General features: G+C 35.7%; 1 protein-coding gene across 1 annotated transcript in view; it reads right to left on the reverse strand.

Annotated features, from left to right (window-relative positions):
* The window catches only part of LOC114654405 (tyrosine-protein kinase JAK2-like), a 144751-nt gene that overhangs the window by 108016 nt on the left and 9034 nt on the right, over nucleotides 1–27701 (reverse strand). The window contains exon 2 of the mRNA XM_028804943.2: nucleotides 4197–4263. The gene's annotated coding sequence lies outside the window, so the exon portion shown is untranslated. The remainder of the gene's footprint in view (nucleotides 1–4196; nucleotides 4264–27701) is intronic.

Consider the following 27701-nt stretch of genomic DNA (forward strand, 5'->3'; position numbering starts at 1 on the left):
AGACAGTGGATGTGGCCATTTCTTTAACTACTGAAGTAAGAAACAGTGAAATCTCAATTCTTTTAACGTATTGAAAGAAGCTAAAATGTCAGACATCAAAAACACAAATACATCAAAGCTATAATTTATCAGAACACCCAAAGCAGTGGGACACTAACTGAAAAATAAAAAGTCTTTTTCCACTGCACTAATAGTACATAAAACAAATGCCTCCATCATTACACCTATGTGGTTATACGCCAGAAATCTCTACTTTGAGCTTGATAACAACCAATCCAGGACAGGTTTAGCATGGAGTTGATGTGTCCTAAATCAATGTGATAGTGGAAAACAGCCTTTAGCCTGACCAAAGCAGAATTACAAGTAAACAATATTATAAATTCTAATTTTAATGCTTTTTGCAATTTAAAAATATGATCAATTCTTCCAACATTGAGTCTCTCGAGTTGTTATTAAAACATTTTTCTAACCTCCAAATGTTTCCTCAGTAATATGAATTCAAACAAAGCATTACAAGCAAGGGACTCATTTTAGGGCTTTGGAAGCTGTTGTCAATACTGTATCAGATCATATGCCATCTGCCTGATGTTGCCGTTGCTCAGCTACTCAAAATATGTAAACACATGGGAAACTGTTTCACATTACATGAAGCAGAAACTGACACGCAGGTAATTTACCTGGGTATGTTTCGCAGTGCTTCAAAAGTAAGCTGCACAATGCTGATAATAGAATCTTCAAAATCTTTTGCTTACAGGCATAAATTTTATCATATTGGTTGCTTAAAAAGCAACATCTGAGCAAGAATGAAAAGTACTATCACAGCATTTGCTGTAATCTGAGTGTGGATAAGATCTGAGCCAGCAGGTCAACTGAAACACGCCTTTCTATTATGAGCAAGCTTGTCATACATAGTGGGGCAGTATTTTATTTTAAATCACCTTTCTATGGTTATTGAATAACTGAAAAGTACAGAAGTTCATAATACAAAAGAAAAGCAAAGAGGAAAAAATGTCAGTTTTGTCAAAAAAAAAAGCATTCATTTACAGCCACGAAAATACATCCTCCTTCCAATGGCATTAGGCATAGCCAAAACATATGTAAAACAGCCTTCAGTTCCTCAGTTCTCTGGCACGCTATTTTCATATTATATTTTAATTGATAACTCTGCTATACTGGTTTCTGGTCATGGTGATGCAATCCAGTGCTGAGGGTGATTCATCAATTTGAAAGCTAACTGTTCAGCTCTGCCAACATGTTTTTGGTAATGAGAAAGCATAATGCATCCTCTTTTAGTGGAAGAAAGCAAACAAATCGACAAAACTGACACCTCTTCAAAATGTATGTATACCAGATAAGGCTTATATGTATAAAAGTACAGATTTAAGAAATAAATATTTAAAACAAATAGTAAAGAACAGAATACAAATTCTATTTATAACAAATGGAATAATCAATAAAACAGTACATTGCAACAACACTGTTTCAGGGGTTCTAACTGAATGCATAGAGCCTTTCTTTAGAAACCTCAACTAGATAGATAGATAGATAGATAGATAGATAGATAGATAGATAGATAGATAGATAGATAGATAGATAGATAGATAGATAGATAGATAGATAGATAGATAGATAGATAGATATGATATGATATGATATGAAACATTATTTTGTTGTCACAGAAATTGAACTTGGACATAACCTTTAATTTTTTTCTTTCCATAGATGATATACAAATTATATTTCTAAATATGATAGACCTAAAATATATCCATTTATATTCATACAAATTTACTCTCTATCCACTTTCTGTCACTTTAATCCAATTATAGTGTCATGGGGTGTCACTTTGGGCACAAGGGAAGAACCAATCCCTGACAGGGCATACAATGAAAGTGCCACTTTTCTGTGGCAAGTCCTGTATACACACAATAAAAAAAAACTCAGAAAATGAGCAAGGCAAAGTATGCCAGAGAGCACACTTCCACTCCACAAACCTCTTTTTAATGCATGAGGAGTTATTCTTGCTAGGATAATGTAATAAAAGAACTGAGCACATTGTTTCTGAGTGTGTAAGATCACTGACACTGACACCAACTAATCCGCAAATACACAGCAAGAACATGCAGACTCCATGTACAACCTAGTGCTAAGTAAGGCAGGAATGACAGGTCTGTGCTACCATTGTGAAAATGCTAAAATATCTGTGCTCAACTTACAAATCTTCAACCTAAATTTAGATGAATTGCGTTTTAATGTGTATGGTCAGGTGTTGTTCCTGCTTTGTGTCCAGTGCTAGCTGGGATAGGCTCCAGATACCCCAAAGCCCCTGCCCTATCTATGTGGGCTAGGAAGATAAATGAATAAATGAATGAATGCCCATATAATGTCAGTTCTTCTTACTCGATTGCTTTGTACACTTCTCCTCAATACTGAAGCACATGCATGCATCATCAATCTAGCAGCAGAAGACATCTTATCAAAAAAAAAAAAATAAAGTTTCCATATAGTGAAAGAATATAAGCAATCTTAAGTATGCATTTTTCAGTTACTATTGTCTAGTTGCCTACAGAACAAAGGCAGAAATTTATATCTGCAGTCAAGTTATTTTTTTAATTTATAAAATATGCTTCACTTTAGAGCACAGTTTTATGTGGGGAAACTAATATAAGACAAGATTGTGAAGAAATAACTTCAACTTGAAAAATACAGAACCTTTCCTTTAAGGAAATGAGCTTCTAGCTCTGTATATCAAATGCATACATATTTTTAGGCCTTCCACTGTTTTTTCTGTCTTCATATTTTCGTCTTCATCCAGTTTCTTCAAACTTCTTTATGACACACATAATGCCACATCTTGAAAACGTGGCTTCGTATGCTATTTGTCACTGACTATAGCCTCATTGATACCAAAACTATGATGTCATGTCTGTTATAGTGTACCAGCGTAGCCAGTTCCCAGCCTCTCCTTGAGGTGCCCCAGCATTAGTGGTTACCATCCTATGTACTAATTTATCTGTTAATCTACACGACTATCGCACCTGGTTTGACTAATTTTTGCATCATTATTCTGAATTTGCTGTGCCCTTCATAGAAATCAACAAATATATGAAATGGCTGGGGTGCCTCGTGGGGAGGTTTGTGAATGTGGTGTCAACAAAATGTAAATTCTACATATATAGCTCTATGTAGGCAAATGTTAATTATACTGAAAAATCAATTGCTCTGAGGGTTGCATTTTGTTTCTGTATGGAGAAATGGGCACAGAAATACTTATTCATCTTACATATAAAAAGATACTTATACTTATTCATCTTACATATAAAAAGATATTAAAAAAATAAAGAATGTATGTAAAAGGAGAGTCATGCCTGATTGCCAGGAACTATTATACATAATTGTAAGATGCTGCATATTTTGTTGGGATGGCCCAAGCAGATGCTGCTAACCTGAAAAGAAGTTCTAATTAGACCAAGTATAAGCACATGTGCCTTTATATGTACAAGTAATTATGTCCTGTGACGGAGCCAAGTAAATCCAGATCTCGTTTCTGCTTGGCCTAATTAAAACAGCCTCTGGCATGTTCATCCTAAACAGAAATAAGCAAGTATGAAAACAGACAGATTACGCCCTGTTGACATGGTAATATTCCTCTGGCCAATTTGTGGTCTTCTCGATGTTTAATTAGCACTATATTTTTAAACACAGCCAAAAAATAATTAGCATTAAAAATGTATTTTGCAATTTACAAATAATATATTATAATAACTATTCAGTCATCCATAATTTCTCCTTAACTAGTTTTTTTGCATGGTTATGTCATGGCAGGTATTATTTAACCTTGAATAAAAATATATAATTTAACATTGTGTGGACAATCTGATTTCATCAACTAGAAACTGAATGTTATAAGAGAATAACATGGTTCTTTCTTCAGAATAGTTAGACTGAACCTAATACACTTCGGAAAAATATCATACATTATTTAAAGTTGCCTGTTTTGAAACATTTTACATCTGCCACTGATATCCTCATAAAATGTAGTGTATTGCAACTGCATACATTACTATACAATTACTGAAAACTTGATTATTTTATTTCTAATCTTTAAAAAATAAGAGTTTTAGTTGTACACTGAACTTAAATAAACAGAAAGCTTCCAAATAAAATATATACGGTATGTTAATCCGGGTACTTACCATTGCCAAAAAGGAACTGTCATAAAATGATAGCAAGTATTTAATGCTGCATCTATGGCTGGGATATCTGAAACATTAAAAATATTATATAAATTTGTGATGTTAACAGAATTAGAAATGTTGTTTCATTAGTATTTTTGCAGTACATTAATTGCAAACAAGGAATATTGTATCAACTCTTATCCATGTTTTAAAAAACAAATTTCATTATGTAAATCTCACTGATATTATACGTATTCTATAAGACAGAATTGCCAACAGTTAAGAAAAAAAAAAGTAGAAAACAACCGTGGTAATAAATTTTCAACATAAATTACTGTGATTACTATTATTACAAAAGGTGTTTGATTACATTTATCAAATTTACCAGTACATTCCTTATTGGTAACTGTAACCCAAAATAAAAACTCAAACATATTTAAAGTATATAAAGCATTTATTGTTTAATTACATAAGATTAAACTAAGTTAAATTGTGTGAATGAAGTCATAGACTGATATTTAGCACATTGAGAGCTTTTGGTAACAGTAAAATTAAATAGTACAAATGCATCTAAGATAGCAAAAAAGGAGAAACAAAACATAATTTTAGAGACAAAATGTTTGTCTGAATTAGCAAACCACTGTATGAGTCACAGAGGAACAAGACAGCTTCACAAAAATATAATTAACACATTCGTGGCAAGGATTTCACATGTGTCATTTTAACAGAGCTTAACAACAAACTAGAATACACATATAATACAAAAGACATGGAAGTAAAGATCTGTCTAGTTTGTCACCAGTGAAACAACAATGTACAGTGGCCACAACAGGTAACTTTGTTATATTGGATAATCATCTTCTGACTGAGTGGATCAAAAGAAATATTCTCAGTGTGCAGGCTAATTTCACTTGGTAGTGCATTTAAAACTCTTCTTAGCCTGTTCTATCCATTCTTTAAAGGGGTCACCATTTCATGAATATCCTAACTGCAAAGAACCTCCTTTCTGAATTTGATGTACAAACTTTTTATCCAGCTGCGTTTGTGCACAAAGTTTTCTGTCAACTAAACAAAGACTAAATATCACTTTGAAAACAAAAACACTTCCAAGAGGTGAAAGAGTGACACTTAAGTACCTTATCACATCAGACGGATGTTGTTCTGAACAAATCAGAGCCAGAATTGGAATTTTAAAAGGGGCATTCAGGAAGATGAGAATAATAAAGAATTAAGTCTGGAGAGTGATGATATATGCATGTGACTTGCAGAAGATGCAAAAGGAAAACTTAGAGAGTGGAAGCTTTCAAAATATGAATTTGGCCATGAAAAAAGGTAGGAGAAATGTGTGGTCACAACCTTTCAGTCATGAAGAGGAAGAAAATACAGATTGGACTTCTTCTGAGAGGGAATTGCCTGATAAAGGGAGTTATCAACAGAAGATTTCTGGGAGAAGCCCAAGAGGGCAATATATGACAATATTAGATGATTTTTTAGAAAGGAAGGACAAAATGCCAGTTGAAAAGACTTGCTATAGACAAAGCAAAGAGGAAGAAAGAACATATTGCAATTCTTTTCATATGTTGTTAATGTAGGTAGATATTACGAGTCTGTATCGAAGGAGTGACACTTCATAAGAGTGACATAACAAAGGAGTGACATAAATACCATATTAAAGGAGTGACATAATGATGGAGTGACAAATTATGATTAAAATTTTATTAAATAATTTGTTATCTTGCTTGAACAGAGAGCAGGAACACAACTGAAAGTACGCTCGCCAAAAAAATCGTTGTCGCCTCACCTACCACTTGGATGGTTGGTTGGATGGTTGCCACTCCTTTGAAATTTATATCTGAGGTTTCACACCTTTGTTATGTCACTCCTATGAATTGCTCTCAGATATTACATATTGCATCTCCGATATAAAATATTTGTCAAGATCCTATAAAATAAATCTTGTTTTGTAGTTACCTCTCCAGCTTATTAACATTGTACCACTTCTATTAAAAGCCATCTTCATCTCTCCACCATACTTAGTCACAGTAAACCAATTTAAATTCAGCAATTAAATTAATAGCATGGCTTGGGACTGTGAGAGAAAACCCCCAACATTATAACAAAACACTGAAAATTCAAGCGAAGAAAGCTATGACTAAAATATAAATGAAAGTAAAAGCAAAATTAACAAGAAATTTATTTTCACTAAAAGTAATGTAGATAATATGACTAAATGTTAGATATTTAGATATTTGTTAATCTAATCCCTTAACATAAAGCTAACAAAATACATAAATACAAACATTATTGATGACTCTTACAATTACTATAGCTTGACATTGCATTTCAAACAGCTGGGAAAGGAATCTAGAAGTCTGCAAGTTCAGCAAAACCTGTTTTCTAATTCTGGGAAACTGTAGGGGAATAACATAATAAGAACCTTTTTAGGTGAATGGCAAAACAATTTTCTTAAATTCTACATTCACGACAACCTACAACAAGTTTAGAAGTCTGTAAGTCAATAGGTAGTCTCTTCTGTAATCAGAACAGGTACTTGACCCTGAAGCAATAGATTGTTGAACTGATGTACATGTAGCACATACCCTGCCACAAACCAGGGAATGCTGATTGAAGGGTCTTTGCATAATTGGATCTTGATCAGATGATCTTACTGATCACAAATCAGGAAGGAAAATTTTGCTTAAAATAAATTAATGAAATCCCATATAAACATTGAACAGAGTACTTGCATGGACTGGGTTTTGGCCAGGGTCCAGCAGGTGTGGGGCATCTGTTGGTGAAGAAAGATTCATTGATCTTCACTTTGCAGATGAGGACTGTGATCTTTGAAGAGTCAATGGAGGTTCTGATCGGGGCTCTCGAGAGACTAATAAAGGAGAGTGTCTGGGCATGTGAGTGTCCTGGATAAAAACCAAGATCCATACCTTTAATGACCTCTTGCACACCACAATCACCAGTGTGTCTGTCGGCGGAGAGAATGTCGACCACAAAGAGACGTTTACATAATTTGGCAGCAACATTCATGTCTCTAGTGACTCCTCCTATGAAGTCAGTAGACAGATTGGGAGAGCATGGGGGATCATGAGGTTTCTGGAAAAGGGGTGTGTAGCACTCTCATTTTCTTTGCAAGAGGATGAAGGTCCAAGCCTTTATAGTCCTGGTGATTCCTGTTTTGCTATATGGTTGCGAGACATGGATGCTATCTAGTGACCTGTGACAAGGACTGGACTCCTTCAGTACTGTGTCTCTCTGGGGAATCTTTGGGTATCACTGATTTGACTTTGTGTTGAACGAGCAGTTGCTCACAGAGTCCTGAATGAGGCACGTTGCCTGGATTGTGAGGAAGCATTAGTTACAGCACTATGGCCATGTGGTGCAATTCACCAACGGTGATCTGGCTCATAGGATCCTCACTGCTGAGGACTTGAGCAGCTGGACCAGGCCAAGAAGATGCCCATGTAACACCTGGCTGAGGCAGATAGATGGCCATTTCTTGAGGGTGGGACTGGACTGCGTGTCTGCCTGGGGGGCTGTCAATCGGGATTTGAGGTGTTTCGTCATGTGGCAGTGCTCTATACCAATGCATGCTCCCCGACCTCACCTGACCAGACCATATAAATTATTTAAATCAGGGCTATTCAATTACAAATTCAGTTGAGCCAGATATTCAAACCAAGACATTTAGCTGGGCCAGACAGTTTCAGTTGCTGGTAAGCAGCAGGTAATAAAAAATTTTAAACCAACACAAAAGAATGTATTGAAAAACAAGTAATGTATACTCATTGTTTCCATTGTGAATTTGATCACATCTGACAGAGTCACATTAAAAAGTGCATAAAAAACAATAAAAAAGCAATAACTGAACAGAATCTGAGGTAGTAGCAATACTTTTCTTCCACTTTTGAAATAAAAAAATAAACATTTTGGCCATATCTGACCCAGGCGCATCTCAAAGTGCATAAAATAAAAAAAGTGCACGGTATTAGCAATAACATGTTTCCCTGCTCAACTCTGTCCCTTGCACATCTCAAAGTACATAAAATCAAAAGGTGCACAGTATTAGCAATAACATGTGTTTACCTTTTGAAACAAAATAAATATTTTGGTCATATATGACCCAGACACACCACAAAGTGCATTTTTAAATTAAATTAAAAAGAACCATCAATGCTATCAAAGCTATCAGTGCACAAACCCATAACAAGTGTTAACAATAACTAACACACCTGGATATAACGTGATCTGCACACTGAGGGAACATAGGTTTGTTTGAAATCACCATGTGTGATTAGCAGTGCCTTATTTTTAAAGAAAAAGGTGGCGGTGCACATATGTTGCGTTTGGATCAAGTCTGAGGTATTGTGAATGTATATACAACCCAAGAGTTCTACCGCGTCATGTTTTGTTTATTTGGTAAAAAAACAATGTTTAAATTTGAAATTGACAAATCATCAAGTATAATAATAATGATGATAATCATAATTCTTTACCTTTATATAACACTTTACTCACTACTCAAAACGCTCTGCAAACTCCACATAGGAAGGAGCTGGAAAGTGTACTTATGATCTCCTAATTGCAAAGCAGTGGCAGTTCCTTTATGCCACTTACGCAGGTATAATATGCTGTATAATATTGTGCTTGATAGTTTAAAATTACAGCCATAAGAGTTTCCGAAATCATAGAATATTAACAACAGGTTAATAACAAGCTCTGTATTCTAAAAAAATTTAAGTAGTCCCACAAAGCAATCACTACTTAATTTGATTGAATTTTAATGAAAATTCCAAACTTTTTGCATGTTTCCATCAAATGCAGTCTCTTTAATTCATTCGTTGCTTTGAGTGTCAATGACTGATTGTTGTCTTTGGAACAGCTATGAATCTGCAGGATTGAAGCTTGTTAGTGAAGGGCCAACCAATCAAATGAAGAGAAGTGCGGAGATAGTGCTCATCATTAATAGATAGATAGATCTTTATTGTCATTGTCACTTTTACAAAGGAACAACGAAATTGAAGGTGCAATCGACTCAGTGTGAGGAATAAGAGTTAAAAAGACAAAAATACAAGAAGAGAGAAAAATAATAACAAACCGAACAGTAATAAATATACAAATTGCACTTGTTGACTTAAGGTCTATATTGCACATTGGTAGAATAATATGGAGCAGTTTTATTCTGAGTTCAGGGCCATGATTGCTTTCGGATAAAAGCTGTTTTTAAGGCGGTTTGTCCTAGTTTTCATTGCTCTGTATCTCTTGCCCGATGGCAAAAGCTGGAAGAGGCAATGACCGGGATGTGATGAATCCTGTGAAATGTCAATTGCTTTTTTGCGGCATCGGGACGTGTAGATTTGTTCCAGAGTGGGGAGGGTACATTATTGTTCTCTCCGCTGTCCTGACGACCCTGTGGAGCGCTTTCTTTTCTGAGGAAGTGCAGCTGCCGTACCACACACACAGTCCGAACGTGACCACACTCTTGATGGAACAGTGATAAAAAGCAAGGAGAAAATTTTTTGGGAGATTGTATTTTCTAAGAATTCTCAGAAAGAACCGTCTCTGCTGTGCCTTCTTTAGCAGCTCCTTGGTGTTGGCGCTCCAGGTCAGGTCATCCTCCAGCTCCATACCCAGAAACCTGAACACCGGGACCCTCTCCACACAGGCCCCGCCAATGATGAGTGGCTGGATGTCAGTTTTGTTTTTCCTAAAGTCAATAACAAGCTCCTTTGTTTTTTTGGTGCTGAGGAGCAGGTTATTGACTGTGCACCACTCTGACAGTCGCTCCACCTCGTCCCTGTATGCCAGCTCACCCTCCTTGCCCGAGATGAGTCCGACCACCGTTGTGTCATCCGCAAACTTTATAATCTTGTTGCTATGGTGAATGGTGACACAGTCATATGTGTAGAGGGTGTAGAGGAGCGGGCTGAGCACACAACCCTGCGGCATCCCGGTGTTGAGGCTGAGAGCAATGGATGTGTGGAGACCCAGCCTGACCCTCTGGGAGCGACCAGACAGGAAGTCCAGTATCCAACTGCAGGTGAGTGATGGAAGTCCCAGATCTGCCAGGCTTTCATTGGAGTAACAATTAGATTAATTTGTGAAAACCCATGTTCACATTCACTTGATGAAACTGGAATACAGTGATCCCTCGCTATATCGCGCTTCGCCTTTCGCGGCTTCACTCTATCGCGGATTTTATATGTAAGCATATTTAAATATATATCGCGGATTTTTTGCTGGTTCGCGGATTTCTGCAGACAATGGGTCTTTTAATTTCTGGTACATGCTTCCTCAGTTGGTTTGCCCAGTTGATTTCATACAAGGGACGCTATTGGCAGATGGCTGAGAAGCTACCCAACTTACTTTTCTTTCTCTCTCTCTTGCGCTGACTATCTGTGATCCTGACGTAGGGGGTGTGAGCAGGGGGGCTGTTCGCACACCTAGACGATAGGGACGCTCGTCTAAAAATGCTGAAAGATTATCTTCACGTTGCTACCTTCTGTGTGCAGCTTTTAAGTATGCTGCACGGTGCTTCGCATACTTAAAAGCTCGAAGGGCACGTATTGATTTTTGACTTTGTTTGTCTCTCCCTCTCTCTCTCTCTCTCTCCCCCTGCTCCTGACGGAGGGGGTGTGAGCTGCCGCCTTCAACAGCTTTGTACCGGCGGTGCTTTGCATACTTAAGAGCCAAACAGCCCTATTGATTTGTTTGCTTTACTCTCTGTTTCCTTTGAAGAGGAAGATATGTTTGCATTCTTTTAATTGTGAGACAGAACTGTCATCTCTGTCTTGTCATGAGCACAGTTTAAACTTTTGAAAAAGAGACAAATGTTTGTTTGCAGTGTTTGAATAACGTTCCTGTCTCTCTACAACCTCCTGTGTTTCTGTGCAAATCTGTGACCCAAGCATGACAATATAAAAATAACCATATAAACATATGGTTTCTACTTCGCGGATTTTCTTATTTCGCGGGTGGCTCTGGAACGCAACCCCCGCGATGGAGGAGGGATTACTGTACAACTAAGACTCAGCACACAATTGAAAATAGAATCATTTAAAATGGAGTTGCTGCCACAACCAGCTGTCATGGCCGACGTGCCGGTACACATACTGGAGTGTACCATCACCAAAAAAAAAAAAAATCACTATCACAGACTACTGCCATCTCTTCTAGATACACAACAACGTATTGCATTGTGGGATGAATGTTGCTAGGCTAAGTGGAGTTTGCATTCATGGTCTATACTACTATAAGAATTTATGTAGAAATTTCTGTAGGCTCGCAAAATGTGGTTTTCTCAGTTTTTCTCTACACTTCTGCTGGGACCACAGGCTGGGGCACTCAGAATTTGTTTCTGAGCTGCATGTAGCCCACAGGCCACCATTTGAATAGGCTGGATGTAGATCTTTAGCCAAAAGCAAATTTGCAACTGAAATATTATGGAAATTGAATCTGATTTGTCTTGATGCAAAATCTTCATATTAAACTGCTATAGCTAATCAAAATGTTCAGTGTTTGTAGTAGAATTAAATCAGCAGTGAACAATGAAATATATCATGAAAGACATCAGTGTAAACATCCAGAAAATATCAAATCCAAACAAAATAATCCAGCAAGCCTAAAGTCTCCACTGGATCCAGTCTTACTCTTTGTACATAACTTTGTATATGTAAAATTAGTTATCTGTTAGCTGTGTTTCTAGTAATGACAAAGCAGTTACCTTTAGTAGCTGCTTATTAGAAGTTTGCCAATGCTTTGTACTTCAGATTAATTCATTTTTTATCAAGTATTCCACTGCAACAAAACTACATAAAAGTCAACACACACAGTCGTGTTCATTTGATTTGTCAGACATTCAGTTTGCTGAAAAAATTGAGTATTGGATACATTTAGAAATGAATGTGACATTTATTTTCCATTCAGAAGTGAAACTGCTTCTCTATACCCATCAGCAAAACTGGCAGAGGAAGCATTGGACTTCCCCTGCCAAAAGTGTTATCCATTTAGGGATTTATTTTCTCAGTCTAACATTTTATTTTTTTATGTAGCACCATTAACAGCATGAACCACCATTATAGGTTTGTAGATTCATAGGTTCATTATTGTGACTAGGAAGTGCAAACCAAATGACAATGAAGAATACCTATAAAACCATCCATCCATCTTCTTAAATTGTTTATTTCAACTCAGGATCATATGGAGACAATGAATGTCTCAGTAGCAGAAGATGAAAGGAAGGACCCAACCCTTTATCAACTTCATTACAGAACACTCTGTCCTAGTAGTCACCAGTCAGCCTAAAATTCACAACACAGTACACAGTGAAAACCATCATGAACACAGGAAAACAAGCAAACTGCCCAACGACTAAAACAAGGCAGCACAGACAGAAGCTGGGATATCTTGGAAAGAAACACATTATGTCTAGAAAACAGACCGACGAATGGTTTAAATTGTTGTCTAAATTACAGTTATCATATCTGTAACAAACCCATAAGAAACAACACCATGATGCACTCCATTCTTAAGAAGCAGGAATTTCTGACCACCAGTTAATTAAATAATTCACCTACAGTATCTCCAATAAGGTGAGAAAAAGGACTACAACAGTAAATCTGTGCTCGTTACTGAGCATGCATAGATGATTTTTCTTTAATTACCAGCTCATTACCAAAAAAATTAAAAGAAAGTAAATAATATACTCACTGGAAAAGAGCAGCCCTAAGCCCTCATCCAAAAACAAAAAGACATTGAGGCCTTTCATACAGAAGATAAGGGAAGCCCTAAATTCTCTTTATTTGCTGCGTGACTTGCTTCGCTTTCAAAACTTTGCAACACTAGCTATGAGCGATTCAATATCACTTCATGAAAAGGCTCATAAAAGATGTTCTCAAATGTCAGAATTTCACAAATTCGGCAAAAGCAACATATGTTCAAGCAGACAAAAACCTGGATTTTAAAACACAGGGTCACACATTCAGTAACCTCTACAGGCTTCATGTGTGACTCTGGGAAAGTCAATTCATCTGCCCAAGCTCCATTTTTAAAAAAAATTGAGCAGTCATTAGGTGTGTCCTATAAAATATAACTCAACATTCTCAAACCCTTTTATTTTAGTTCATTGCTACTGGGGCCTGGGGCAAGGCAGGAATGAACACTGCACAGGGTGTCAGTCTATCACAGGCCCCATTTATGCACAAAAGGCCAGTTTACAATTCACAAATAGTCAAACATGTGTCCTTGGCAAGAGGCTAAGCACCTCTAGAAACATTCAGATAAAGGAAAATGTTAATGAAAGTTAGCAAATATTCATATTTTCAATCCCATTAAATCTGAATCAGGGCCATTGGGACCAGTGAAGTTTAGGAATGCCAGTGCCTTGCAACCCATGTGAACGGAACAACAGGTTTCCGTGGTGCTAATGCAATTACAAAGATTTCTGCAATAACCAATTAGAATTTAAAGTGGCTAATTAAGGAAAAGCTAAGGGAGTTGACCATGAGGATGCTGAAGGATTGACTGCTGAAAATAGGGCTTTGTAGCCATATGTGAATAACAAATGAAAACTCAAGTCGTTTCAAGTGGTAATAGCCATTAGCAACACCAATATTACATTTTAAACCAATTTAACGGTATCTTGATAAAAAAAGGTATCAATTTCTATCTGGATATGTCCAAACATTTGACTGGTAGTGTACCCGGTAAAAATACCTTACTCCTTATCATAATTAGAAACAGTTGTTTACAGTGGCTTCACAGCTATGATAGCACAGATTTGCCACCTCATAAACGGTTTCCATATGATCTGATGGAAATTTCTGGAAGGCTAAAGGCACTTGCAGAAAAACATCAATAAGCACAAAATTGCTCATGGCTTCAGAACAGCTATTTTTCTGTAAAAACGATGGAAAATTAAGAAAAAGAAAATAAAAATAACACCACCTACATTGCCAGTAGCTCACAGCTTTGCATGGGTTTTGCATATGGCTTTGAAGGTGATGTATGGAGGCTATTTAATTGTGTTTACAGTTTGCTTCGAAATACTGAAAAACTATCCGAACTAAAACCATAATTTTCTCAAACACAAATACATTTTCTCAAGAGAAGCGCACAATGATGTTGTCTGTATTAACTATTGGTTATTTTAGTCAAACACAAAACACCCTCCCTCCTCAAACCCTGACATAAATTAACTGGTTTGAGAATATTATGGTAATGTATGCTGTATTAAGCTATTAGTTGTTTTAAGAGGTCACTGACATGAAGAGACTAAGGAACTTAATGTATATAGTTAAAAATATTAAAAAGATAGATAATGAATATGGTGGCATCAAGTTATATTCTGCATCCTGCAAAAAGTCATCCTTTGTACTGTTTGCCTATGATTTACTTTAGCTTCGCTGCTCAGTAGGGCAATCGCAAACTAACTGAGTACACATCCCACCCAGCCTGCTTACCCAGTGCAACATCCATTCAATTGAACAAATATAAGGCTAGGTTTAAATCTTAATTATCTATTTTGTAAAATGTGATTACAAAATACCCACCTTTCTTTCTCTTCTCACACTGTCACCCAAATTAACTGCGTTCTTGAATCCAGGAACTGCATAATTCCCAGCATGCTCCAAAAAGAAAAGACTAAGATGATACCCTTTTGATGTTAAGATCTGTACTAGGCAACAAAAATCTCTTTGATCACATCTTACTATATGATCAACATTTCATCAGCAACAACTATGTTCAACATCTGTACTAAAAGTGAAATGAAGCACAGAGTAGTTGAACTAACATCTCAAGCTGGTTTAGTTAACTATGTGTAGGCAGGTGCCAAAGGATTGTATATGTTTGGGAGATTCAGGGGTAAAATTGATAAGACTTTGGTGTCATGTGGCCATGAACAAATGCAGTGAAGTGGGCAGAATATGTGCCAGCACAAGTGTATCAGGGATTGCAAACCTGCAGGGGTTTTCATGTATGACAACATCATGAGTGTACAGAGAATGAGCTATTAATCTATAAATGTCCAGCCAAAAGCAAATCTGCTACAGGAAATAAAGCATTAATGTCAAACCAAGAAAAGGCTTTGAAGATTTTAACATAGAGAAATACTACCTATGATCAATGAACAAACAGCTGAATACAAAACTGATGCCAGAAGAGGCACATCAGAGCACACAACTTCTTGTACCTAGTCAAGGATGAAATACAGTATGCCAACAGCTCTGAACAAAAATAAACGGTATGATTACAGTGGGTTAAGGAAAACAAGCACTGGATACTGGTGAACTGGGAAAATCACCTTGTCCAAGAAATCTGCCTTCCTGTCACATCTAATAATTAAAAGATGATAATCTCCTTTTAACTAAATGCAAGATGAAAAAAAAAAAATAACATACCACCAAAAATTGTGTAGAATTACACATACTTGCTACCTCACCCTGACACTTTTTACTTTACAATGTTGAAAATCCATATTGAACTAATGTGATAGACAGATAAGAGAGAGAGAATATTGGTGGGGTTAAGATAGTGCGGCTGCACAATGTCTCATGTTCATTAACTGCTTAAGTTTATTTTATGTTTCTTTTAAGTTGAACTTACAAGCATATCAAGTTGTAATGAATGAAGAGCTTGTTTTGGTTGCCAGAATATTCAGCAGAAAATTTTAGAAGACTGTAATAAATAAGCTGGCATTTTCTCATGGCGTTCATTAATACACAGGTTAACAGTCTTATTGGTTTAGTTAGGCTTGATTAACTGCTTCAGGTCTTGAAATTCTTTTTTGAAATTAGGGAGAAATCCCCATCCCCGGCCAAATTTAAGTCACAACTTGTTCTTGCTGATGTTTATGGTGGTTTATAAGCTATGGATAAAGTTGTAGGCTTTTCTTTTCTATAATTTGTTATTTCTGCTATTTTCGACTTTAAATAAATAATGTGTAGCGGTCTCCACACATATTTAGCAAAATGCCAGACTTGCTGAGTAAAAACTGCATCAAAAAAGAAACACAAAAAAATCCAGACAATGTCAAATAAAAATTATTCTGAGAATAACATTTTTTATGTTTTCATCCATACTATACTGCTTATCCTGTCAGAACAACATAACACTAAGTGTGAATGCTGTTAATTTAATGAATTAGATATTTTCTTATACTTTTAAAGAGATCTTCACTCTCAGCTAAGACTAAACTATCGAGATTCTATCCAAATCCTCATAATTTTCATATCTTCTCCAAGCATGTTTTGCTTATTCCTTGCTCAAAAACACATTACTTTGGAAATTCCAACTTAATTCTAACTTCTAGTGAAAATTCTTTATGTCCTTGTGATTACGGCCTTGGTATCAGTGATCTTACCTGCATATCTTGTAATGTAATGTTGATAATTATCTATAAAGTTCTTTACTAACTCCCCCCACTGCCCCCTCAGTATAATTACTTGTATTGATACGTGGACAGAGTTCACAGGGATTTCCCCAGGTTTTTCCTTGTGAGCAGCAGCAAGAGGAATGAGTAACAGCAACCCCTATTTGTCTGCTGCAAGACAGACGACCATTTTCACTGTATTCAAAGTCCAGGTAACAGTAACCAAATCAAATGTCTAGAATGTAACAAAAGACATATAGTATAAGTTATACAGTTAACATATTCTTAGCTTCAGTGACACAGCAGTACGCACAATTTTCCACTGACACATTACATGTCCAGTGCACCAGGTTCAAACCCACTAAAGACTGGCTGCATGGAATTTACATGTTCTCCCTGTGTCTCCATACTTTTATTTTGGGTACTCCAGTTTCCTCCCACACTCTCAAAGCCTTGTATGTTTGGTTAAATGGTCTCAGTGTGAGTGTGAATATGTGAATGAGTGGACCTTTAGATGGACTGGTACCCTGTCCAGGCCATTTTCCTGCATTGTGCCCAGTACTGCCTGGGTAGGCTCTTAAACCCTGTTCCTCTGAATTGAAGTAAGCAGATTTGATAACCACTGTTACTATTATTATTTTGTCAGTGAACATATTTGCTTTTAGATTATTATAAACTGTCCAAAGGACATTTCTAAATGACCATAATAATAATAATAATTCATTACATTTATATAGCGCTTTTCTCAGTACTCAAAGCACTATCCACACAGGGAGGAACCGGGAAGCGAACCCACAATCTTCCACAGTCTCCTTACTGCAAAGCAGCAGCACTACCACTGCACCACCTGTGAGGACCATAAGAGAATGCAAAGGTGAATTGTGGCATCATAGGGAAAAGCATCCTACAAAGTTCTCACTTTTCTGCTAAAATGTCTTTCTTTACAGAGTTAGAGAAGTGGCAGTGTTAATCATGGGTATATCTATGATTTTCTGAAAGTTATCCTTGAGCATTGTTTCTCTTTGTGTCACTGACTTTACTTTTCACATGCAGGTTTAAAGTCTGCCAGTCCACCATAAACACTTTAAATAAATAAAGATTCTGAGCGTCTAAGTGTCACGATGCAGCCACAAATTTGTAAAGGTCAGTTCGACAGATAAGTAAAAGGAAAGCTGAATATGAATTCACTAAACTAATTCCTGCATTGATTAAGTGCAAAAGTATATTTCAGCCTGTTTTAGCCTTCAATTTAACATAGTCAAATTTCTTTTAAGACACAGTTTAAACTCTAGGCATTGAGCAAAGGCCACATCCAGGCAATTGTCAAATTCTTCAACTGCATGTTCCAGATAAAGAGCAACTGCAACACACAGGTGACATCCTGTGCAGACAAGCTTAATGAAAGTTATATAATGAAAAAAATAATCCTAATTAACATATTATGGACAAATATAAAACTTTTGAAAAAGACACTGGAATATTCGTTTTTTTTAAGTGCCACCTTATATATTGCCTACCAAATAAAGTATGTGTGGGAAATTCACACATTGAAAATTCAAATTTCAGGTCATTACTACATTTACACGGGATATATGCAACCCTGTACCTCATTTCAAGCCCTGTGCTTAGAGAAACAAAACTGAAGACATCTTAGATTCATTAGATGGTTAGAGTGGATTCAAACAATTAAGGTCAATTCTCCAATTACAGTCCCACACACTTTTTACCTTCCTGTCCAGAGGAATGAAAGACCTTCCTACTGTCTAGCTGTGACTTCTGGCTAACTGTGGATTATGAAAGTTCTTTGAAACCTCTGCAGCTCTACCTTAACCATGAAGATAAAAATTAAATTTAGAACACACTGAGATATTTACAACACACTTTACTTGATATACAACTAGAGGACTTTTTTACTGACTTGTACAGGGTTCTCGTTTCATGTGTGAAATAACATTTCACTAATTGAAATTAAAGATAAGATGTTTTAATATGTAATATATGTTAATTAAAATTTTAGAAACTGTATGTTATGCAACCTTTTCACCAAACAAAATGATAATTAAATATAGCTATACTTTCAATTTTCATTTGAGATATCTAATTAAATTTTGTATGCAGTTGATTCAACCAAACTGAAGTGAAATAAAAATCAAAATTTGACTGAACAAGTAAATCTAATTAAAAGCACAACAGAAATCAACAAGATGACTCCCTCAATTTTCACAAGCCAAAATATAGTTACAGATATCTACAATTTGATCCTGATGAAAGCCAAAACAGGAACTGGCACCAATAGGAGGAGGAATTACCACAAGACATTAAATGTTAAAACAGCTTGGCATATGTATGCCCATTTGGCTTCAAATATGTTGATCCAATTCAAGAAATTTGGGCCAGATTTTATTAAAAACAAATGCTTCTTTTTTATTTTAGGCTCTGCAACAATATATTTGGTGTTGAATATAAAAAATACAAAATTTATTCATCTTAATTTTTGGCTGATGTATTGGAAGAAAAGAGTAATAAAGCTTTGCCAGGAGCTCTACATTTTTCATTCACATACTGTAGAGCTTCAGAATACTTAAAATTTGTGTTAAGTTCTAATCAAACATGTTAACATAAGCATTTAACTTATTTGTCACCAAGGCGATATTTCACAGAGTTAGCATTAACTATGGAGCAATACTTTCCACAGCTAAAAGTGACTCCAAAATTGAAACTCGGGTACTTGCCAGTAGACCGTACCGTACTATTTCATACAGAAGTCTTTGCACAGCATGCCTATATTACAGAATATAATCAAACTTTTAATGATCTAACAATGCACATTTAAAATTAAAACTCTGAAAACTTTGAATATAAAGTAAATGTGCATGTGGTTTTAAAAATCTAAAATACAGAGAATTAACAATTACAGTATAGATGCTTATATCCTGTGACTTTCCTAATTGATAAATTTAAAATATTGAAGAAACTGCAGATGCATTAATCTTGAACAAATATACTTATCTGTCATTTGGCAAGCTACACGTAAAATGCAAGTTCACTATGGTCCTGACTGAAATCAATTTACCGACATAGTGAAAATCTGAAAGCCAAGATTATTCTTCTGGGACAAGGATTATGCATCATCACCATGATATATTTTAGCAACCTCATGTTCAGCAGCACGCAATAATCAACAGTGCAATCTCTGTTTAGGTCCTGCTGTCTAGGCTATTACCAAAGGGAGAGAACACTTACTGTATTTAAACTGTAGAACCTTTTATTCTTTCTGTTATGAAATTCATATAGTCCATGTTTTAGTTTTTATTTTAAATTCCAAAGATGTGGAGGTTGGTTTAACTTGTTAATTACAAAAATGTAGCTACTTCATATCAATCTGTGTGTGTGTGCTTGTATAAGGGTATATTTTACACAGCCTGAGCTCCATCTTCTAGATTCTCACGCACTGGATATACCATCACCTGTGTTGATCTAGTGAAGGTAAAGAATCAACTTTCGGCTCTCTAACTTAAAATGAGACATTTGTAAACTGCATAATGCAGAAACAACATATTAAATAAATTATATAAAACTTTTTAATCTTAAACAGTGTGTTGCATCCATAAATGGAATTTATTTAGGAACTCACTGGCCATGTTTATAACATATCAAATTCTGATAGAAAAGACATATAAATAAATATATATTCACCTAAAAAGAAGAAAAAGAGTAAGATTGTCCAAATTTGTTAGGCATTTTGGGGCTGAATTTGGTACAGAAGGTACTCTGCCTTACTGGACTGATTAAATGTTACCACATCAGACTGGTCATGCTTTGTTTTGAAAATAAACATGTTAATCTAGATCATGACCATTTACACTACAATACTATCTCAGTGCTACAATTTAAAGTGTAAATGCACCTAGTATCTCCCAAATATGCCAGCAGATTAGGGTTTGTTATTCCCCATATTACACAAAACAGAGAATAGCTGTATGGTCTGTGCCATGCAACAGCAGTTTAAACTAAGGTAGGATCAGAACATGGATTGTATATGTAATAACTGAACAAGGTCATAACTAGGAGTACAAGAATTAAATAAACAAAGGCCAAGAAGTGAGACAAACTCAATAACCAGAATGTTTCATGCAGCAAAAGCCAAAATAAAAGATGCAAATCAAAACTGAAGAACAGCAAAGAAATTATAACCAGACAGCATTTTAAATGCAAGGATTTGATTTAATAAATTCGATCCATAAACTTGGATGGTCAGGAAGTTTATGACGCTGACCTTTAAGCTGCTGCAGTAATGATATCAGATGTTGCACACTCCTAGTTGTCCCGCCTGGCAAACAGCCTGCCAATCCTGCATAACAAACTGCCAACAATGGTCATGTCCATAGTTGCATCAAGAAGTATTCAACAACAAAAAAAAAAATTATGCCTTCAAAAATGTTTTGAATCATAAAACCAACCTGACCATTAAATTCCTTGATGAACTTTAAGAGGCTAAAGGAAAGCTGAACAAATGTGAAATAATGTCCAGATAAAGACAATAGCATTGCAAATGTCATAAGGAATGAAGGTGAGGATTAGAATATTTTCATACAAGCACATCGCAACTAACGACTATTTATCATATACTTAACATTACACACAGCAGCTATTTTAATTGAAGTTAGCAGAATCACTGAACTGTAATGGCTATTCATACAGTATGAATACTGAAGAAAGGTGAAGTTTTGAAGAGGTAAAACACCTGTATACTGAAATGCTGAACGAAAACAGCAGGTGAACCACATGCTCCACAGATTCACTAATTTGCAACTGAGCAAATCTGTGTTGAACAAAGCGAATAAAATGGGAGGACTGACATGCCAAAGGAATCAAGTGAACTCTATCCACCACTGACAAAAGGAGTTGCAACACCGTAATGTGTAAATTAATTTATCTGTCAGGAATTAGATAATCTCAGCACTCAAGTGAAAAGTTAAGAAAAAGAAAAAAAAATTGAATAGGAAATTAAACTACAGCTGAGTCCAAACCAAGCAAAACTAACAAGGTTAAGGACAAGCAGCAATAACAATATTGAATAATATATATTGGTACTAAAAAAAGTACAGAAAACCCTATTTTTAAAACAGTACGGTACCAGCATTTCTTTAATTTCGGTACTGAAAGTATATGGTAGTTTTCAACCAACTGTACTCAGTCATTTATTAGTAAAACTGGAAATCTTCCACCCTCTCACCCGGTTCACCAGTGTGAACATTTGCAGGATGGGGTAATATAGCTGCTGTGAGACGGGTGATGGAGGAAGTTATTTGTTATTTGCTTCTGAACTATTCTGATACCAGAAAAGAGGTCCAAAAGCTAGTATCAATACCTAAGTCAAAATTTTAGTACTGATCCAACACTTGTTAGAATATTTCTAGAAATCCAGCCTAATTCAGGCCGAATGCAAACATGAGCTATAAGCACAAAGAATGTAGGGAGTTAATATACCACAATCAAAACAAATATCTACTAGTGTGAATATTGTAGGAAAACTACTGTATTTCTAACATTCTATGGATCCACTGAATCACAGTCAGAGCCACATGGTCTAATAGAAGAATTTACACATTTGGCAAAGTTCAAGGAGTGACAGTCTTGACAAAACCTACTCAGCAGCCAGCAAGTAACATCTAAAGATCTGTAGACCTCTCTCGCTTTGTGAAAATTCAGTTTGCGTGACTCTATTAGTAAAAGAAACACAGATCAAAGGAGTCTATGGTTTTGATACAAAGTGGAAACCACTGCTCACCAATAAAAACTTGCAAAATGCTTCCCAAAATGCAAGTGTATGTTCCTCAAGAGTTCTGAAGCAATGTTCTGGGTAGTAAGAAGTAAAAAAATGGAAGTTTTTGCATGTGCCCCAAAATCATCAGAAAGTGCAAACACTGTAAACCACAATATAACATTCCCTCATACTGACGGTTAAGCATGGTGGTAGCAGAGTCAAATGTTTAGAATTCTTTCTGGAAAACTTGAAATCATTGAGAGAACAATGTACAAGAGAGGTTCCCAACCTTTTTTGCTCCATTTTTTAAAAAGTACAGTAAATATACCCCATGCTGTTTTATTCAGCAATTTGAGTTTATACTTATACTGTAATAAAGCAATTGACAAAGGAGAAATTTTAAGATACTGTTTTCATCATTTTTATTTTAAGTTCAGAAAACAATAACAATAGCACATAATAATGCTATCTCACTTATTTAAAAACTACTAATTATGAGCAGATACAAGTATAGCAGAATGAAGCACACCGAGTCGATGAGAATACATCAATCAATGAGACACTTGTTCTTGTTTTTCACCTACAATTTTGGATATTCTTGGCGCAGTTGTTGAAAGGGCAAGTCTCGTGTCGTCTTTGGGAACCAACTGAGATCTTCGCGACTTCAGCTTTTTTAAGCAAATTTACCCCTGAATGGGTGAAATTTGCTCCCTCTGGTAAATTTACCCCTGGTTGAGCACCCATAATGTGCACTGTATTCTGATCTGCTCTATGATTCTTTAGAAGAATACCAGATCTCTGGTTGAAATACAGCTGGCTCACGTAAGCATAATAAGCAAGTCTTACATCACAATGATTGAAGAAACTTTCATAAAGGAATTTTTAAATGTTGAGTTTCAAATGACCTAGTCAAATCCAGTTCTAAATCTTTTGTGGCAGAACCTGATATGATTAGTACAAGATATTGAGGGTTGCATAACTACCTTCATGAATAAACTAAATAATCAACATAATATAGTGCTTTTGCACTTAATAAGATTCCCTTTAATTCAATAATAGACTTTGGTTCAAGATATGATTCCATTCAAATGTGGGAAGTGACACACATCCTTCATATCTTCTACAACTCTGTGATGGCCAGTGTGATTTTCTACGCTGTAGTGTGCTAAGCTGGTAGCATCACTTCAAGAGAGGCCCAACAAACCAACAGGCTGACTGAAGGGGCAGGCTCATATATGGTATGCACTCTGGACCCCCTGGAGGTAGTGAAGGAGGAGAGAATTAAAACAAAACTGAGTGCCATTATGAACAATGCCGTACATCCTCACTCTGACAAACCAACACTGAGAACTTTCAGCCAACGAATTATTCAGCAGAAGTGTGTCAAGAAACATGAAAAGGGCTCCTTCAAACTTTCAGCAATACCTGTGCATAATGCCTCACTGTGACTGTGACAGCCCCCTCAGAACTTTTCTTTATTTTTCATTTTCTTGCTGGTGTGCGTTCAGATCAATATTTGTTTATTTTTCTGTTTACTTATTTATGTATTTATTTATTTAAAAGGCATCTGTAAAAAGCCAAATTTCCCCTTGAGGACAAATAAAGTTCTATCTATCTATCTATCTATCTATCTATCTATCTATCTATCTATCTATCGTTAATTAAGAGAAACAGGAAACACATTTATAAAACATTGTATTACTTATGATAGTAACATATTATAATTAGAATGTGATGTTTTAATATTTAGAGATTGGCAAGAAAATTGTATATGAGAAAAAAAAACCTACAGCAGCCAAAAAAAACCTTGTGGAATAGATCTACATTGAAAATAGTATGTTGTTTACCAAATCTTGCCAGGATTTTTCAAGAAGTCAATGAAATCAGTAGTCATATAAACAATTTCTGCCCAAACAGGACTTAGTCTTTATTTTAATCACCACTTAACCTATTTAAGGTTAAACTTCATCATCCAATACATTCTAATGACAAAGTTTAAACAATCTTTGATGAGGAAATTTTACAACCAAGCAACATTGTTTCTCCAATTAACTTACTTGAACAGCATTTAAAGTAAACATAATCAGCTTCTTAGTGAGAAAGGTAGCCTGTTGGAGTTTTTAAAATACATCACATCAGCAAGCCAGGATAAACAAAAGTACATTAAATGTGAGAGAAAAAAAACACACAAAACAAGTGCACCATCCCAGTACAGGCTTTGTATGGTGCATCATGCATGTCCTAGGTGGGTCAACTTAGAACCACCAATTAACCTAAATGGCATGTCCTTGGAAATGTGGGTGAAAAGTCCAATCTGGACACAGGGTGAACATGCAGACTCCAAACTACCAGGTGTGGGATTTGAACTCAGGACACTGGATCCATGAGGCAAAAGCAATAATTAATGTGCCACTCTACTTTCAAATAATAATCTGCAAAATATTCAGGGTTACAACATGGAAATGTTTTTCATTTAAAAATTAAGTAATTCAATTTGATTACAAATTCTCTAAAATACTTATTTTTAAAGTAACATGCAACTCTGAATTACAAGAGGCAGTCCAGAAAATGATCAGATTTCTATTATGACAGAAAAATTTCACCTTCTCAACTGTAAGTACTGGAGGTATGTGACTGGTTTAAAGTTTAAAGTTCGAGTATATTAACTATGAAAGTGTATGCCTTAGTCCAGAACATTTAACATTTGTCTTCATCTCTATATACAGTATCTGTCTGTCTGCCTGTTTGTCCGCTTTTCACGAGAGAAAAGACTTAGATCGGGATTTTTTTTTACAATTTGCTCGAACATGCAGGTTGATTTTGCAACTTCTCTCATCGCGCTAACAATCATAGTTCATGGTAATCCAGACAGAGTCTGCAGGCTGAGGGGAGGGGGAAGCGCGACGTCAGGAGTAGGGATCAGGGCAGGGCCCTCCTCGCAGTCCTGTTTCACTTCTATAAGGGCAGAACCACAGGGATGGCTAGTTTGAAATATATCATACTGTACAAAAGTCTTGGGAACATGAGAAGAAACATATTGTAAAGTGAAGATACTTTCAAAATAATGAAAAGATTTTTTTATTTTTAGATATCTAAAAAGTAAATATAGAGAGCAGTACACAGTAAGAAGCTACATCAAATAAATATTTTTTGTGACCTCCCTTTACCCGCATAACTTGTTTAAGGTACATGTAGTTTTATAAGAAAATCATCTGCTAGTTTGTTTCTAGCATACATTTTTATCATCAGCTTGAAATTGCCTAACTTTTACATTAGAGTTTCAGTCAGCTCATCATTTGCAACATGTCTAGCACACACAAGTAAGGTTTTCACTGTACAATATACATGTGACAGTAATGACCCTAAAAAAATAATTATTAAAATGTCAGAGGCATTTGCCTTTTACATAATAATACAATGTGATAATATAGACATTACTGTGAATCAACTGTGATATTACAGCATGTTCTGAGGAGGAAGAAGTACACCATGAACTGCTTCGTACTACAAAGCCCTACTGTCAGTATCGGCTGAGGAATGTTAAACAGCCTATAAGGACTGTTTTTGTAATTACTGTCTCATATTCTTCAGATGCTAGTTTATTCTAATAAATGTCCAAGAAAGCAGAGTCTAGGTAAAAAACACCAAGTGCTTCTGTAAACCACAGAAACTCAACTGAGCCCACAGCACAGATGAACTCAGTGGCCGCCAGTTTTCCCTGTTACGTCATCAGCGTGAGAAGCTAGCTCTTGGTTCTTATTTAACTTCTTGATTTACAGTTGCTTGCTTCTTGGCTTCTGCACATCAGCTGAGGTTTCTAAGTGATCTAACCATTCCAGTTCTGCTTTTCCAAAAAAAACGGACATCAACCTGATGAAGCCAAGTTAAGTCTTTTTTAAATAAAAGTCTGTTTTCAGTATTCTATAAGTACCCTTTAATGAATTCTCAGTCTAGTATTTTTAAAACAGACTCTGGTGCAAACAACAGTCACTCATTCACTTGTGTATAATTACGACACTGTTTTTCTGTTAGTACATTTTGACTCTGAATGGTGAAAGTGCCTTTTTTTTTTTAGTTTTTTCCTTATAATACACAAGAAAGAACTAGTCAAGATTATGTTCTCCAGTATTTTTCTAATATTTTTAAACTTCCTGACAAAAATAATAAGGATTTAATTAGGGTTTAATTATATCATTAATTAATACACAGATAATAAAAAATATTAGGAATTGGGCAAAGTAAAAGCTTTTGTGAAAGTATTTGCAGGAACTTGATATGTCGTATTCAGAAGAAGATAGCAGAATCACAATATAAGAGTCAGTGTAGCACAAATGAACCTGTGGCTGCAGTATCCCAATGAACCAAAACAATGGCAACTATATTTCAGGACTAAAGCTGAATTTGGAAAAGATTATTTGCAGACTTTGTCTTGTATTTGACTTCATTATGATGATTCAGAATTTATATTTTTACCTTTGGAAATTTGATATTATGACACTACACAATTTAAACAATAAATGTAATATGGGAAAGGCCACTAGTGTGTGTTTTGTGTGTCCTGTTTTTCAGTCAAGGACTCCTTCAGGACTTTCCAACTGTACCACAGAATTTTTTTCCTTCCCCAACAGATCAAGATATAACCCATAATATGCTGCACAAGCCAGTTCTTCTGTTTTTCTTTTATTCGTGGAATTTCCAAAACATATTTCTGAGATGGATGCCAACCAAATACAGAGTGGTGGCTTCTCAAGGATAACTCAAAGCAGTTTTAGATGTAGCATTTGAACAGTTCTGGGCTTAAAATAAATTTCTGAAATTTAACACAAAGAGGGAATTCAGACTCTGGGGGTAATTAAATTGTTTTGGGGTAAAGGGATTCATAAACCCACAGTTTAAAAAGCACCTAGGTTTTCATATTTCAGGCATTTTGTTTTAAATAAAAGTTTTTCACAACTTCGTCTTTCTGATGTTGACAGTAGTTTATAAAATAGGAAATGCTGAGTAGATATTGTCAGCCAGTCATTCAAATAACTTGTTAGCTCTGCTATTTTAGCTTTGAATAATTCTTTAATTTTGCATGCACAGATTTCCATTCTTGACCATAAACGTAGACTTGCCACAAAAATACTGAATCAGCAGAGTAATTCAAAAAAATGTAGAGAATGTAAAATAGGCTGATGAAAAATACAGTAAGTGTTTTTTTATTTTTTAATCCACACCCTACTGTTTTTCCTGTTAGTAATGTTCTGCAGCTTTAAAATGGCTGAGCAGTCTACATAAGGCTATAAGTGTGAATGCTGTTAATTTAACAAATTTGACATATTTACTTAAAACATAATTAACACGGTACAGTAATGCAAACTGAATAGCACTG

This window comes from Erpetoichthys calabaricus, chromosome 7 (assembly GCF_900747795.2).
Source record: "Erpetoichthys calabaricus chromosome 7, fErpCal1.3, whole genome shotgun sequence".
NCBI classification, from domain to species: Eukaryota; Metazoa; Chordata; class Cladistia; order Polypteriformes; family Polypteridae; genus Erpetoichthys; species Erpetoichthys calabaricus.